General features: G+C 33.8%; 1 protein-coding gene across 4 annotated transcripts in view; it reads left to right on the top strand.

Annotated features, from left to right (window-relative positions):
* LOC118199544 (uncharacterized) overlaps positions 1-15,772 on the top strand; it is a 123,325-nt gene that overhangs the window by 37,218 nt on the left and 70,335 nt on the right. The gene's annotated exons all lie outside the window — the stretch shown is intronic.

The following is a 15,772-nucleotide window of genomic DNA, read 5'->3' as shown; positions in this document are numbered from 1 at the left end:
ACGGCTTATTGAAACTTTAAATATTATATATTAACTGAATTATAACTCCGGGAATTCTAACGCGAACTTACGACACTGAATCAGACAGACAAAGCGTAACTAACTTTAAAACACATACTAGTTTTATCCGTGTTAGGCGTTCAGGTCTGTTCTAATCAGCCTCTTCCCAGCGGTGGCTACAGCCAAGCTTCTGTTACGAATCACGCTGGTTAAGATTTTACTTTTCATTTTAACTTACGCCGCTTGACATAAAATTCGCAGAAACTTCTGGACTGAGCGAGTACATGACAAAACGAAACATAAAAGAAAGAATCAACATAAAACTAATAGCTAGTAAATGTCACTAATTTAAAATGTGTGAGGCAGACATTATAAGTGCAAAATATAAATAATATAAGTGTAAATTTTGGAGGAATTTCGTAATTTAATGTTAAATTACCCGATAAAGTTTATAAAGCCGATTTTATTCTCGAATTTATTTTATAGTTATGTTAAGTATTAGATTGTGTTTAGTAATAATGCATCCTACTTACAGATTTATTTTATTCTTAGAATGTTATTGCAAAAGTGAAGTTCGGGTACGCATGTCCTTAATTTTTTTCATTAATGGCCCTTAAAATTCTTAAAAGTACTTAATTTCAGTGTGCGTGTGTATGAACTCTGTATACATAAGACTCCCAATTAATGGAGGTAATATCAGCAACAACGTCCGGTTAATCCGAAAGCAGTTGGAAACAGACATATGAGAGAGGAATAAGGCATATTTTAAATAACAGAAAAACACTATTAAATATGTACCTGAATTTTTAAACAGCTTTGGAGAATAAGTTCATTTGTTTATGTAAATTTTGATATGATTTTGTTTATATTAACGTTAATTATATATGCATTTTGGCGGAAATCGATGAATAACAGTAGATTAATGTCAGGACACTTAAATTTAATTTTACGGTTTAGCCAATTATCTTTTATGGATAATTTAACAATTTTTATTATTATTGCTGTTATCCCACGCATTTTCTTCTTCTTTTTGTATTGCCGGTAGAAATTTTGTTTTATTTTGGTGATTTGCAAAGGTAATTTTTCCACCTTCCACCAATTAAGCAAACTTAACTCTTTCTTTTCTTTTTTTTTTTTTTTTTTTTTTTTTTAGACAAGGTCTGGTTAAACCACAAACCCAAATAAATGCCCCTCCTTCTCGGTTATTCGAGAGTTGACTGTATTTTTAATGAAATGCTTTTACGATCACGTCAGTTTGTTTAGTTCCTTTCGTAGCTTAGCGATTATAGCTTTTTTTTTAGGCTAATGAGGGTAATTCATTAGAGAAAGATCTAGTTTTATTATTATGCGGGCTTGATGTAGGCTGCCATCTCGCAGGCCAAATTGCGCGTAGCGGTAAGATTGTCTGGAGAATAGCAAAGATTCTTGCATTGTATGATTTTTAAATGAAGCTTCGTAATGGTTGAAAGTAGGTAAGTTCTTTCGCACTATCTTTGTATCATAATAGATGACATTAAATGTCTCTCTTGCATTGTTCGTTTTCTCCCGCACATCGGCTGCAATACTTACACTCCTCTGTTTTACCCAGATGACTGTATAGATGTAAAGAATTTCATATCTGTCAAAATTTTATTGCAAGTACTAACAATGGCACCGTGTTGGAACCAACGACATATCTGTACTGAAAGCAGAAAAAAAGTTATTGGATAACGTCTACAAAATTTCTTTTCAAAAAATAGTGTGTAAAACTATTAATAGGAAGGCCTCCACACGCAGGAAGTCTGTAGTTCTTCAGGGAAGTAACACTGCAAAAGCGTCCTTCCTCCCCCCCAAAAAAAACCTCTTGTAATATCTAAGAAGAAACTTAACGATCTACAAAATTTAATCGGCAGCAATGCAATACCAAACAGTTATCCAGCATTTTATGGCAATCTAAAATTCGAATCATTAAAATTAATTCTATTTTGAACCTCCGAGAGGTAACAGCTGCTGAACACTGGTTTTTTCGGTCCGGCGAACGGGTTGGCTGCGTGAGCGATTTCTTGATTTTCCCCTCATGTGTGACGTGGATACGATTCCGTTTACTTTAAAATTCCTCGACAGGGCATGTAAAAAATAATAATAATAATAATAATAATAATACTATTTTGAAACTTGCGTTAGTATAGGTTATTCTCATGAAATTATTCGCTTTTTTTTGGGGGGGGGATACTTGATTAAGGCTGTAGCAGTGAAACATTAAAAGGCCATTTTATAATTTTGTAGTACATGTCACAGTGTTGCCACGTTGTGACATGTACAAACTTAATTTCTTGTCTCTAAAGTTTTTTCATTATAATAAGTGATGAACTTACACTATAGTTCAATATAAGGAAAAACAATAACACACTTTGATAAACTTTATTATTAAATTATATTAGTTTTAAAACATTTATAATTATTATTATTAGCAGAACTCTCACGAAGCCTTTTAGTAATGCTTACTCCTTAATCCACGAATTAAACGTATGATTCCTGCATTTTAGAACAAAGGAAAAACACTTTTATCTGAAAATTTCATTTCTCCAGTTGTGCCAGTGTTTCAGATTATAATCGACATAACTCTTAAAGCAGTGGTTTGCATACATTTTGACTCATGGAATCCCTTTTGGAAAAAAGTTCTCTAGTACAGCACCTTAGGCCTATCTCCTACAAGTTAATGATATTAAAAATAATATTTCAAGGATAAAGGTATAATTAGTAAGCGATTTCAAAACAAGGAAATATTATAAACAGTTGTTCAATGTCGTATTGTAAACGACATAAACATGAAAATAAAAAGACATTTAATGAGAATCTGTGGTTCTATTTTTGTGCTCAATTATCTAATTTTTAAGTTCAAATATTGATAATCACATGCGAATGCTTAGTAGTGCACGAGTTCTCTGCATATTGCTTTGGCATTTGTTTAAGCGGGCAACCCTGATTTACAGGAATGTCTAGCTGAGAAAGACAGCATCATTAATTTTGCTATGTCAGACAAGATTCTGAATTTATCTACTGTGCAACCAAAACTCCGCCAGACTTCGGTTTAGAAACGGAATTTTTAGTTTGCAGTGACGTGTCAAATGTATGAGATATCCGTTGACTTTGAGCTGAATAGTCCCCTCCCCCTCGGTTCGAGATGGGCCTAAATATTTTTCTATACTTTGGATTGAATCCTGATTAGAATGTTTTTGTAAAAGGTATGCAGTCATTATCTTCCTTTGCCAATTACTCCAATCAATAGATAAGTTTATCTTAGAAGAAGACTTTTTGGCGTTAGCATCAACCACTGTGGCATATCCTGTTTGCAGTTGTACATTCATTTTGCTACATATTTCGAACAGTACTTCATTTTACACATGCGTTCTTCATCATTTTAAACCTACACCAATACAACGTTATATACTGTTAAAAATCCTGTTACATATACATACAGTTTCATCCGATATGTCAACCTTTTCCTCGAGACAACCATCTTATTTCAAAGTATAGCAGCAGGAACACATGATGGCTTACTGAGCCTGCTAACTAGACCTTCAAAAAGTATGTTCGTAAGAGATCGCGATTTTATATATTTTATTATTTTTATTGTTATCTTTATTAATAAACATGTACTAGCAACACAATTAAACCTCACAGTGAAATCAGACGCTCAGAGAACTAGTAAACGAATCGCTAAGTAATTACAATATTATCGATATGAATTTCCACAGCGCAGTGACTCCGGCTAGCTATTTCTATTTATACGGGGCTAGGTTACAAGAAGCTTCGAGGAGATTCCAGTAAGTTCTCAAAGAATCGACAATGAGTCAGAAGCAGTGTGTAATTTGATTGTGGAGTTTCAAGGAGTGGACGAGAATGGTTTGCAAGAGGAGACGCGAAACTGAACTTGCAGAATTCCTTATTCAGAATGTAATTTCTTAATCTCTCTCTCTCTTTTTTTTTTTTTTTTGGTTTGTTTCTACTTTTATTTTTTATTCTTTATTGCCATTCAACTTTTTTTTTTTTTTTTCCCTGGAGCGGTCGAGGGGTCCTCCGAACATACAGAGCAGTATTTCCTTCTGCTGAGTACAAAAAGTTTAGAAAGAAAAGTACTCGACATGACGCTTAACTAAGATAACAATAATGCTGATATGTATCGTCCAGATGAAGAAATAGAGCAGAAATTTCTGAGGCATTGTTTTAAAGAATTTGGTAATTTTGTTCAGAATTTAAGAGTGAATTTTTTTCCAAAAAAAAAGGGGGGCCTGTCAAATATCTTTAACACAATTTTTTTATTCTCTATGCTTTGCAGTAAGAATTTTAAACAAAAAACTTGAAAACTATTATAAAAAATCAAAGCAAAAAGTGTGCAATACTGCTCTCAGCAACGAAAGAAATCTCTTTCCTGTCATTGATAAAGAAAGTGGGAAGTAAACAGGTTTCTTACCTGCTAGTGACACCAATTATAAATTGGTTGAGGGCAGGGTACAATAGGTTTTTCTAACGCCCACTCAAAACTCCCATTTTGGAGAAAGTCTGGCTGTTCTTATTCAATTTTATTTGTATTTGACAAGCAAACGACATAAAGCAAAAAAGAAAACAGGGTTTCTGAGTTTAATGTTCCAAATTTTGTGTTTCTTTTAAGATTTTTTTCGTAAAATTCCTGTCAGATCTTTATCTCTGATTTTATGGATGCATTATAATAAATCCATGTACAAACAGACGCAACCGTTAAAACCAAAAGCATCCTGAAGTTATTAAAAATGAAAATTGTTTTCAAAGTAAATCTGTAAATTCAGATAAATGAATTTTGGTTTTCATATGACAGCGAGTTCGACTGCAAGACTTTCGAGAAAGGTGAGCGCGGACTTCTATTTCCAAGTAGTGAACTACGACATTTACTTCTGAAAAATGCTAATAAAGAAAATATAACTTTTTTGCATGGGACCTGAGTTACATGCAAAAAAGTCACAAACACGACATGAATTTTTATGCACAAAATTTGCCCAAGCCAAATGCACTGAGTAATTTTTTCTAAAGTTTACGTTCATAGGATCAGCACGAAGCTAATACTGCTCATCTAGTTACACTAAAACCACAATATTTTAATGTATTTGTTTATTACAAGCTCTGCCCATAGGCACTACATGGAAAAGGAGGGATACCCTGGAGGTCTTTTTAAGGGAAAATTCGTATTCCCCACGTTATGCATGGGAAAAACCAGGAAATCGCCCATGCAACCAACCCGTTCTCCGAGACTCGGGCACCGGACAGAACTACCAGTGTTCAGCGGCTTTTACCGCGCGTTTCTGCTTAAGTTCAGTTTCTACTACTTAAATAAAATTAATCTGTTAAAAATTTTTATACGATTCGAATGATGAAAAAAGTGCGAAGATTTGTGTTTTCGAATCTCAGATCTTCTTAAGATCTGTATTTAAGTATTAAAAATTTTTACAGAGCCCTTCACAGTCGCGGTATTGAGATAATTTTTACAAAATAGTCTACTTTATGTTAGGAATATTTATTAGAAGTACGTGTATAGGAGTCGTATTTTAAGAAATTTAAACTCTATAGTCACAATTTTCGAATACTCTGTTATATTACTATCTGCGAGTATATGAGTAAAACAGGCTGTCTTGACAGCTCGTTCGACAGCCATTACTAAACTCTTAATGCTCTTAATGAAGGCTTGTCAGCCTTTAAACTCTTTAAATGAAATTTTTTCTTTTATTATTATTTTTTTTTTAATCCATTGGCGGGCACTTGCCTATTCAGCATTGGCTACTTTTAAAGCCAGAAGTGGTGGCCATTTTATTGTGGAGACACCTAATCAGCGGCCACTTTTGTCTCCTCTGACGGGACGGACAGTTAGTAAACCATGCCTTCTCCGGGCTAACGCGAGCCCTTCGGTACTGCAGTGAGCTTCCCTTAAGCCGCTATACCGTCTAGGCGGCTTACTGAAAGTTATATAATTCAGGTAGTTCAACTTACGGTTATAACTTCAAAAGAATACATGTCTGCACCAGTTTCTTATTTAGTCGTTCAATCCAAATTCCCGACGTTACTTGACCTTATTTCACATTTTTTTTTTCCCTTCATTCAGTGACATTTGAGAAAGAAATATTAAATTAAGTAGATCTGCACCCGATTCGCATAAATGCGCACTAAAGTAACGAATGAGATACTGCTTATGATAAAAGAACTACATTTCATACGTAGAGGTGAAAAATAAATTCTCATTAAAATTCTAGCTAGTATTTCTTCTGATAAAACTAAATATAATAGTGTCCCATTTTTCACTCATTGCACCTAATGTTTATATTAGGAAGAGAAAGCTGTTTTTATAATTTTTCTCGGTTATGTATTCCAGACGAATTCGCTGTTCTACGCTGAGTTTTCATTTTGTGCAAAAAAGAGTTTTTTTCGCAAGGAGATATTTGAATTCTTAATGTTTGGTAATGCTGACCAGTGGTCTCAAACTCAAATTGTACGCCGGCTGAATTCTTGATCTAAAAACACTTGACGGGTCGGAATTTTTTTTTTTCCAATAAAATTAAAAATTTTTTTAGTACGTTAAGTTTTTCATTTGTTTTAATTTTTGTAAAAACACACATAATATATTATTAGCAATGACAGTGAAGCGAAAAACAAACTTAAATTTACACTTATTTTCTGTATGAAATATAAAGTTTGTATCTCCAAAACAAACAAACAAAAAATTCTGTTGATTACACTTTGTAATTCGAAGATATTGACCGCTAAATATTAAATTTTGAAACAATTCCAGTATATTCTAGTAGCCCGCTAAATAATTTACTAAACTATAAAAATTAACAAAATACGAAAATTTCACCAAGGCTGACAAAACTTCAGAAAAAGTAATGACAGTCTATTCTCTTTTATTTCATTTATTAAATTTCTCTATGATGCATACAGGAAAAATATTTATTTGTATGTAAATAATTATAAATGTTTTTATTTCTTTAAAAATAATGTTTATAAATGTTTTTATTTCTTGTCATAACGTTTCAGATACAAAACATCATGGAGTTTCAATTTCCATAAAGTTTGCAACCTTTATAGAAAAATTGCTAAAAATTATCTTCATCACGAATTGTAGATAGGCATTGGCATTCTGGTTCTTTTCTTAGATATATTAATTTTCAACTGCGGAAAAATATTGTTCATATACAGAATCGCATAAAAATTCGATCCCGAATATAGGAATTCTTTAAGGCCTTTTCGCTCAACAAATCGAAATGAAATTTTAGATATTGTTATCCGAAGGTATGCCCTCGAGATATGATAATTTCCGAAATTTTCGTGAAAAGGTTAGAAATTTGCGATTGGCAACAACCCCTTTCCACACGTTGGTTAGCTCGTTGAAAAACGATAAATGGCATTGGAAGGACACACATATGACGAAAATTGCCGGCATAGAACATTTGGAAAGAAGAGCATTGTAAACGACCGATGACAGATCAAGAGAGGAGAGGGAAAAAAATATATATTAGAATTTTCAACGTGCTCACCTTCGCGGACGATAATGCACTGTATGCGAGAGATTGTTGACAACGATGACGAACGTAATATCGCAGAAGGAATCTGCATAATTTCACGTTTTATGGCATCTTTCGATTCTGATAGATTTCGGGAATCTGCTTTGTACTCCTTAGATTTCACATAACCCAGAATCACAAATCCATCGGAATGAGGTCGGGGAGGATCACGTTGGCTACCAAACTGCAAAGGTACGTTTTTGCTGCAAAGTTCGTGTTTTAGATGACTCTATCTTAAAAAGTTGCAGACTTTAAAAACTTGTAATTCCAATAAAAGGTTTCCTTCCCCTCCTTCTCCCTTGTATTGTCATTAGCGCTTTGCAATTCTCTTCTTTGCAAATGTTTTTCGCTTGCAATTTTCGTCATACGTATACGTTCTAATGCCATTAATCATTTTTCACTGTGCTGATCAATGAGCACAGGAAAAACAAAAGTGAGTATTGCCACTCGAAAATTTCGAATTGTTTTCACTGTAACCGTTATTGGGAGAGCTCTGTTTGCTTTAAATCATCACAATCACCTGCACATACTTCCAATTAACAATCTCTGAAATTTCATTTCGATTGGTTGAGCGGACAGGCTGCTTGGGGCTCATATATCATAAAAGTTTTTTTATGATAACCTTATATAAATGTACTCCGAAACAAAGCGATTATTCTTATTGCAAAAATTCATAACTAGGGATACTTTCTTTTTGGCAAGTTCGAATAAAAGTTAATCAAATTTATGTCTTAAAATCTTTTAATAAGATTTATATCAGAGTGTGAATTAATTAGCTTCGTTTGTAAATTTTCTAAGGCGCTATTCTTGCTCGTTTTTGGTAATGAAAATAATGTAAAACTAGACTACAAATTATTAAGATCTTAAGCTTAGTGTTCAAGTTCTTGTCATCACAATGCTAATTTACAAGAAGCGTATTCGCGGACCATGAAAAATTGCTTCTAGTGTCACATACGGCCCGTAGCCGCGAGTTTTAAAATCACTGGAAGAGATTGTTTTTGTGAAGTTCAGAAATCATTTTTTAACTGGGTACTTTTTGATTATCCGCAGCCCCGGTTTCAACTCTCAGTAGAATTTTTGCATTTTCGAGTGTGTATGCGACAACGGCCAATCTATGTACGCGAGTACCATGCAGGTGTTTTAGTGCGGTTTGACTTAATGCTTTGTAGTTAATCGTTATTATACTAAACTTATCTACCAACTGTAAAAATGTAAATATCAGCTATATAAACTTTTGTCCTTCAAAAATATCTTGGTTGTTACCTTCAAAAATATCTTGGTTACTCTCTTGGTTGTTATTATCCTTCAAAAGTATCTTAGTCTCTTTTTATAATTACTTATAAACAAAACAATACATATGAACATAAAGTTAGCCAAATACGCACTTGTCGTGAATGAGTTCGTGTCTTTATATCTGAAGTTCAATTTCTTCCCGGCAGTGCGTATAATTATAAAATACTAATAAATTGTCTAGTACTTACGTATCATTCCGTCGATCGTTGGTGTAAATTTCAGCAACGGTCGCCAGTCGTTACTGTAGAATTCTAAAGGACATGGTTATTTTTACACATTTTGTTTCATTAATTCATATTACCAATTATTATTCGAACTTGTATTCGAACCCGGATCCTTCGGTACGGCAGTCAGAATCACTGACCACTTTATTGTCTTGAATAAAGGAAGTATTATAATCGCAAAAAATTTCGGTTATTATATCATCAACGAAAATATCCGTTTTGACCACTTACGAATCCATTTGAAAGAATTTTTTGCTCGGCGTATGTACGTACGGGAAGAATAAAAGGACTTTCTAAAGTGGATTCAAAAGGAATTTTTTCGTGACGTCTGCCTGTACGTACGTAAGTACGTATGCGCCTCGCATAACTCAAAAATGTTTAGCTGTAGAACGGTGAAATTTTGTATATGGGATTGCTAATGCTGTAGCATCTAGTTGTGCACCTACCATTTTGATGGCAGTCTATCACTAGCAAACGTATATATTTATACTCATATGTTTACCAGGCTTAAAAGGTTTTACTCGACCTTTATTTTCACAATCGTTGGGCCTAGTCACGTATTTCCAATTACAGAAGTGTTTCAAATGACGAATATTTGACTGTAATCTAACAGGCGGTAAACATCTGATTAAGCCTAACAACAATGTAATACCATTTAAGAAATACGCAATAAAGAACAGACAGACACCTTAGGGCTAAAATCAGAGACGTTCTTACACATATCCAAAGACTCGAACTGGATATTTGTCATGTCTAATGCTTATGCATCTCCATATATTACTAAAATATATTTATTTAAATTTTTTAAATTAATGTTCCAACAATTTCATTTTTCTACGCAATGCTGATGGACGGGAGTTCCAAAGACTTGCTTATTACACCTTCCGCCTTAGAAAGGACGATATTTAGACTTTTAAAAGCATCAGTTGTTGAACTTTTCAAGGACAGTCTTTTCTCTGGATGATTTGTGTACACTAATAATACCAGAAATCAGTGATCTGAGAAAGTCCTCTCAAGGAGTTGATGGTAAAAAAAAAAAAAAAAAAAAAAAAAGAGGGGAGGGTAGATCTTCGGATTCCCCCGGGTATTCTTCCTCAAAATTGGAATGGAAAGTTTAGCAGTTAGCTAGGTTCAGCAATACCTCAATTACCTGTGGTACTACGGAGGTACTGGCCTAGATTTTACCTGTTACGGAACAAATCTATGAAATCGCGCTTGGATTTGATGCTAAGCGAAATGGCTGCATGGCCGTTTTCATGCTTTTCTCCATGTGTATCGTGGATATGAAAGATTTAAAAGAGGTTTTCTTTAAAAGTTTCTCCATGAAGATATCCCTTTCCTTAGGCAGAGCTGTCGCCTGCTTTGCCATAATCAGACAATCCACACCATGCCGTAAAAATCACTTCCAATTTTTTGCCTCCTTCGAAATCCTGATTTGAATTGTCTTCTTCTGAAAGTGAAAATGAAGTAATAAATGAATCTAAATGCTTAAAGTATTTAGCTAAAATAATAGAAATATGAGTTTCTTTAAACACTTGCTTTCAAAGTTCTCATGCGAGCAAATCATAAAGTTTTATTAGTTTTAAATAAAAATGATTTTCATACTGGGAAAACTGCATGTTGTATTGCTGAGAAAAACTTTTTTCCCCCTTTATGAGAAAATTTCTTTTGATATATAATCAAGTATGAAACACCAAAATAAATACTTTATCAATCTGAGTTGTATTATTTCTTCTTAACATCGAACGTTTTTTTACTAAAGCAATACTTATTGCGCAGTGTGAAACCTGTGTCGTCATAAATTTAACAAAGAATTCTTTACGTTCTTGCCAAGCAGCTGTCTGCCTATTTCCCCCTCTTTTTGATACCGTTATTCATGATGTGTTGTTCTCTATTTAACTTTATTCTACGTAATCTGTAATCTCTTTTTCCGTATTTTACGATTTTAGGAAATGAATATTTTAGTTGCAGAATTTTGTATTTTGTTGGAAAAGTTATTTAATCCATATTATTTTTGCTTTGTTTTGCAGTGATTTAATTTATGTGAATATTTTATTGCTATATAGAGCTAGGTTAAGCAACCATCTTACATTAGGCATAGGTTTTTAGTCGAGACTCCATCGACTGCAAGGCCAAACAGGTACAGGTACCTGTTCATCGGGAGCAATGAAATCTGCCTCTAAAGGAAAATATGACAAAATGATCAAGAATAAATATAAACAAAATGAGAGAATCTTTTTTTCGCCGATTTTTTTGCCCCTAATAAACAGGAACTTGTACCTATTTGCTCTCGAGATCGATAGAGTCTTGACTAAAATCTACTCCGTGCACAAGGTTGTTGCTTTCCTTAATTTTTTAGTTTTACTTTGGTATGTTTCTCTTCTGTCCTGATTTTTTTGCCCCTAATAAACAGGAACTTGTACCTATTTGCTCTCGAGATCGATAGAGTCTTGACTAAAATCTACTCCGTGCACAAGGTTGTTGCTTTCCTTAATTTTTTAGTTTTACTTTGGTATGTTTCTCTTCTGTCCTGATTTTTTTGCCCCTAATAAACAGGAACTTGTACCTATTTGCTCTCGAGATCGATAGAGTCTTGACTAAAATCTACTCCGTGCACAAGGTTGTTGCTTTCCTTAATTTTTTAGTTTTACTTTGGTATGTTTCTCTTCTGTCCTGATTTTTTTGCCCCTAATAAACAGGAACTTGTACCTATTTGCTCTCGAGATCGATAGAGTCTTGACTAAAATCTACTCCGTGCACAAGGTTGTTGCTTTCCTTAATTTTTTAGTTTTACTTTGGTATGTTTCTCTTCTGTCCTGATTTTTTTGCCCCTAATAAACAGGAACTTGTACCTATTTGCTCTCGAGATCGATAGAGTCTTGACTAAAATCTACTCCGTGCACAAGGTTGTTGCTTTCCTTAATTTTTTAGTTTTACTTTGGTATGTTTCTCTTCTGTCCTGATTTTTTTGCCCCTAATAAACAGGAACTTGTACCTATTTGCTCTCGAGATCGATAGAGTCTTGACTAAAATCTACTCCGTGCACAAGGTTGTTGCTTTCCTTAATTTTTTAGTTTTACTTTGGTATGTTTCTCTTCTGTCCTGATTTTTTTGCCCCTAATAAACAGGAACTTGTACCTATTTGCTCTCGAGATCGATAGAGTCTTGACTAAAATCTACTCCGTGCACAAGGTTGTTGCTTTCCTTAATTTTTTAGTTTTACTTTGGTATGTTTCTCTTCTGTCCTGATTTTTTTGCCCCTAATAAACAGGAACTTGTACCTATTTGCTCTCGAGATCGATAGAGTCTTGACTAAAATCTACTCCGTGCACAAGGTTGTTGCTTTCCTTAATTTTTTAGTTTTACTTTGGTATGTTTCTCTTCTGTCCTGATTTTTTTGCCCCTAATAAACAGGAACTTGTACCTATTTGCTCTCGAGATCGATAGAGTCTTGACTAAAATCTACTCCGTGCACAAGGTTGTTGCTTTCCTTAATTTTTTAGTTTTACTTTGGTATGTTTCTCTTCTGTCCTGATTTTTTTGCCCCTAATAAACAGGAACTTGTACCTATTTGCTCTCGAGATCGATAGAGTCTTGACTAAAATCTACTCCGTGCACAAGGTTGTTGCTTTCCTTAATTTTTTAGTTTTACTTTGGTATGTTTCTCTTCTGTCCTGATTTTTTTGCCCCTAATAAACAGGAACTTGTACCTATTTGCTCTCGAGATCGATAGAGTCTTGACTAAAATCTACTCCGTGCACAAGGTTGTTGCTTTCCTTAATTTTTTAGTTTTACTTTGGTATGTTTCTCTTCTGTCCTGATTTTTTTGCCCCTAATAAACAGGAACTTGTACCTATTTGCTCTCGAGATCGATAGAGTCTTGACTAAAATCTACTCCGTGCACAAGGTTGTTGCTTTCCTTAATTTTTTAGTTTTACTTTGGTATGTTTCTCTTCTGTCCTGATTTTTTTGCCCCTAATAAACAGGAACTTGTACCTATTTGCTCTCGAGATCGATAGAGTCTTGACTAAAATCTACTCCGTGCACAAGGTTGTTGCTTTCCTTAATTTTTTAGTTTTACTTTGGTATGTTTCTCTTCTGTCCTGATTTTTTTGCCCCTAATAAACAGGAACTTGTACCTATTTGCTCTCGAGATCGATAGAGTCTTGACTAAAATCTACTCCGTGCACAAGGTTGTTGCTTTCCTTAATTTTTTAGTTTTACTTTGGTATGTTTCTCTTCTGTCCTGATTTTTTTGCCCCTAATAAACAGGAACTTGTACCTATTTGCTCTCGAGATCGATAGAGTCTTGACTAAAATCTACTCCGTGCACAAGGTTGTTGCTTTCCTTAATTTTTTAGTTTTACTTTGGTATGTTTCTCTTCTGTCCTGATTTTTTTGCCCCTAATAAACAGGAACTTGTACCTATTTGCTCTCGAGATCGATAGAGTCTTGACTAAAATCTACTCCGTGCACAAGGTTGTTGCTTTCCTTAATTTTTTAGTTTTACTTTGGTATGTTTCTCTTCTGTCCTGATTTTACCATAACTTTCATATTATTTTGTAATTTGCTATTGAATAAATTATCTAGTTGCACTTAAATATACACATGAAGCGGGAACTGAAATTTTGAAGTATAACCGCCATTTTTTTTATTACGGAGGTTGTTCACACATTTTTTAGACAATTTTGTTTTGTTATTAAAAAAATTTGATGTGTACACCACATGACTTCCTTGTGCGGAATATTAAATTATACGCATTCTTTGTTGCATTTCATTTAAACGTATTTCATTGAATTTCATCAGAGATAGATTTCTCATTCAATTAATTCAGTTCTAACTTCGCGCCACGGCAAAAATACATAAAAACCTCAAAATATCTTCGTTAAAAATTGAAAGATATAGAAAAACATAAAACACCAAACGAAGTTAAAACAATAAAAAATAATTTTTACTATTAAAAATAGAGTTTCTACGCAAAAAGAAGCAATTCGGCTAGCAGGCAAGTAAGCAGATTTTCCGGGCACAAAACTAAAAGTTTCCTTTTGGTCCCACTCGACAAAAAGACACTGAAGGTGCAGAAACACTTACTTCACTACTCTGCTAAGTTTCAAATCCAAACTAATATGGCTGCTATGGTAAAAAAAACTACGCTTAGCCGAACTTAAACAACTTTACAATTGATGATAATTCTACAACTATTGCATGCAAATTAACTAAAGGCGTAAAGACCTTAACAGGAAGATAAGAACAACATAATTCAATCATTTTTAAAGCAAAAATTGCACAATTTACCAACATTGAAGAATAAAAATTAAAAAAAAATAAAAAACTGAGCTCACTGAGCCGTTTGCGGCCGATTGCAACCAAAAATGAGGTGCACAGCTACATGTTACTGCAATCCTATAGACAAAAATTCAACGTTCTGAGGCTACTCGTTTTTGAGTTACGCAGATATATACATACGTACGAACATACTCCACGAAAAAAAATCTCTTCTGAATCCATTTTAAATCAGTTTTATAATTCGTTTTGGGAAAAATAGTCTTTTATTCTGTCCTTTCGTGGAGATGTCACAAAAAAAACATCGTTAAATTGCATTCAGTAGCGATCAAAATGGATACTTTCGTTGAAATATGATACCCGGAATTTTTCGTTATTACAGTCCTTTACTTCGTACAAGAAAGTAAGGGAAAAAAAAAAAAAAAAGCGTGTGCTTGGTAACTGCACTTACATTTTTAAAAACATAAATTATCTTCCGCTGCTTCACAGTTTTGTTTTCACACAAAATGGCGCTTTAGAGACAAAGGATGAAAGGCTATGTTTCTGCTCTTTTCGAAGAAAATTATTCATACGTATTAAAAAACTTTGTGATAAGTCATGGTTTTTCATTACCTAAAGCTACAATAGATAATATTGTCAATAAGAAAGGGAAAAAAAATGTCAAAATTTGGTTTCAAGTAGAAAAATTGTTCCAAATACATAGTCAAGGAAAACACGGAATGTTTCGGATGTAGCAAAGGTAATATCTTTAATGTTAAAATAAAAGCCGCCAAGTCAGAGGAACAGTGGCAAGCTAATTAAAAAATGCTCAGTGTCAACTGTAACAAAGTGGTTAATGCTGATTTAAATCTTAAAAAGGTGAAAAAACATAATGTGCATCAGCTTTCTCCAAGACATATCGCCGAACGCAGAACGTGCTGCAGATTTCTTTATGAGAATCATTTATCCGGAATAAGAAAAATATTGTCACCATTCATGATCTTGGGCTTATTTAAATTGCTGCTAATACAAAGAGATTCATTTATTATCACCAAAGAAGAGAAAGAAATCTTAACACATAGTTCAATGAATCTAAAGAAAGATTTTCATACCAATTTATGATGAACATTAAAAATAAAGAGATTGGTGAAAAATGTTAATATCAACTGCATACATTATTAACCTTTTAACTGTCATGCCCGAGATAATCTCGGGCACAGCATTAGTGTTCGAAAATGTCACGCTCCAGTATTACTCGGGGTAAATTTTTTTTTTTTTTTTTTTGAGTGCATCGTATTGTTATACCCGAATATATATCGGGAGACGTTTATTTCGGCTTCCTCTCTTTGTCAAACCCGACTGTATCTCGGGAAAAGTTAATGTGCGCTCAGTTCAATAGATGACAGCACTTTACTGAAGATTTCAAAG

The sequence above is a fragment of the Stegodyphus dumicola genome, chromosome 4, assembly GCF_044657685.1.
Source record: "Stegodyphus dumicola isolate Sdum_Otavi_A_Nest chromosome 4, ASM4465768v1".
Lineage (NCBI taxonomy): Eukaryota > Metazoa > Arthropoda > Arachnida > Araneae > Eresidae > Stegodyphus > Stegodyphus dumicola.
Note: the sequence above shows the minus strand (reverse complement) of the source record. Positions and strands in the feature narration are given on the sequence as shown.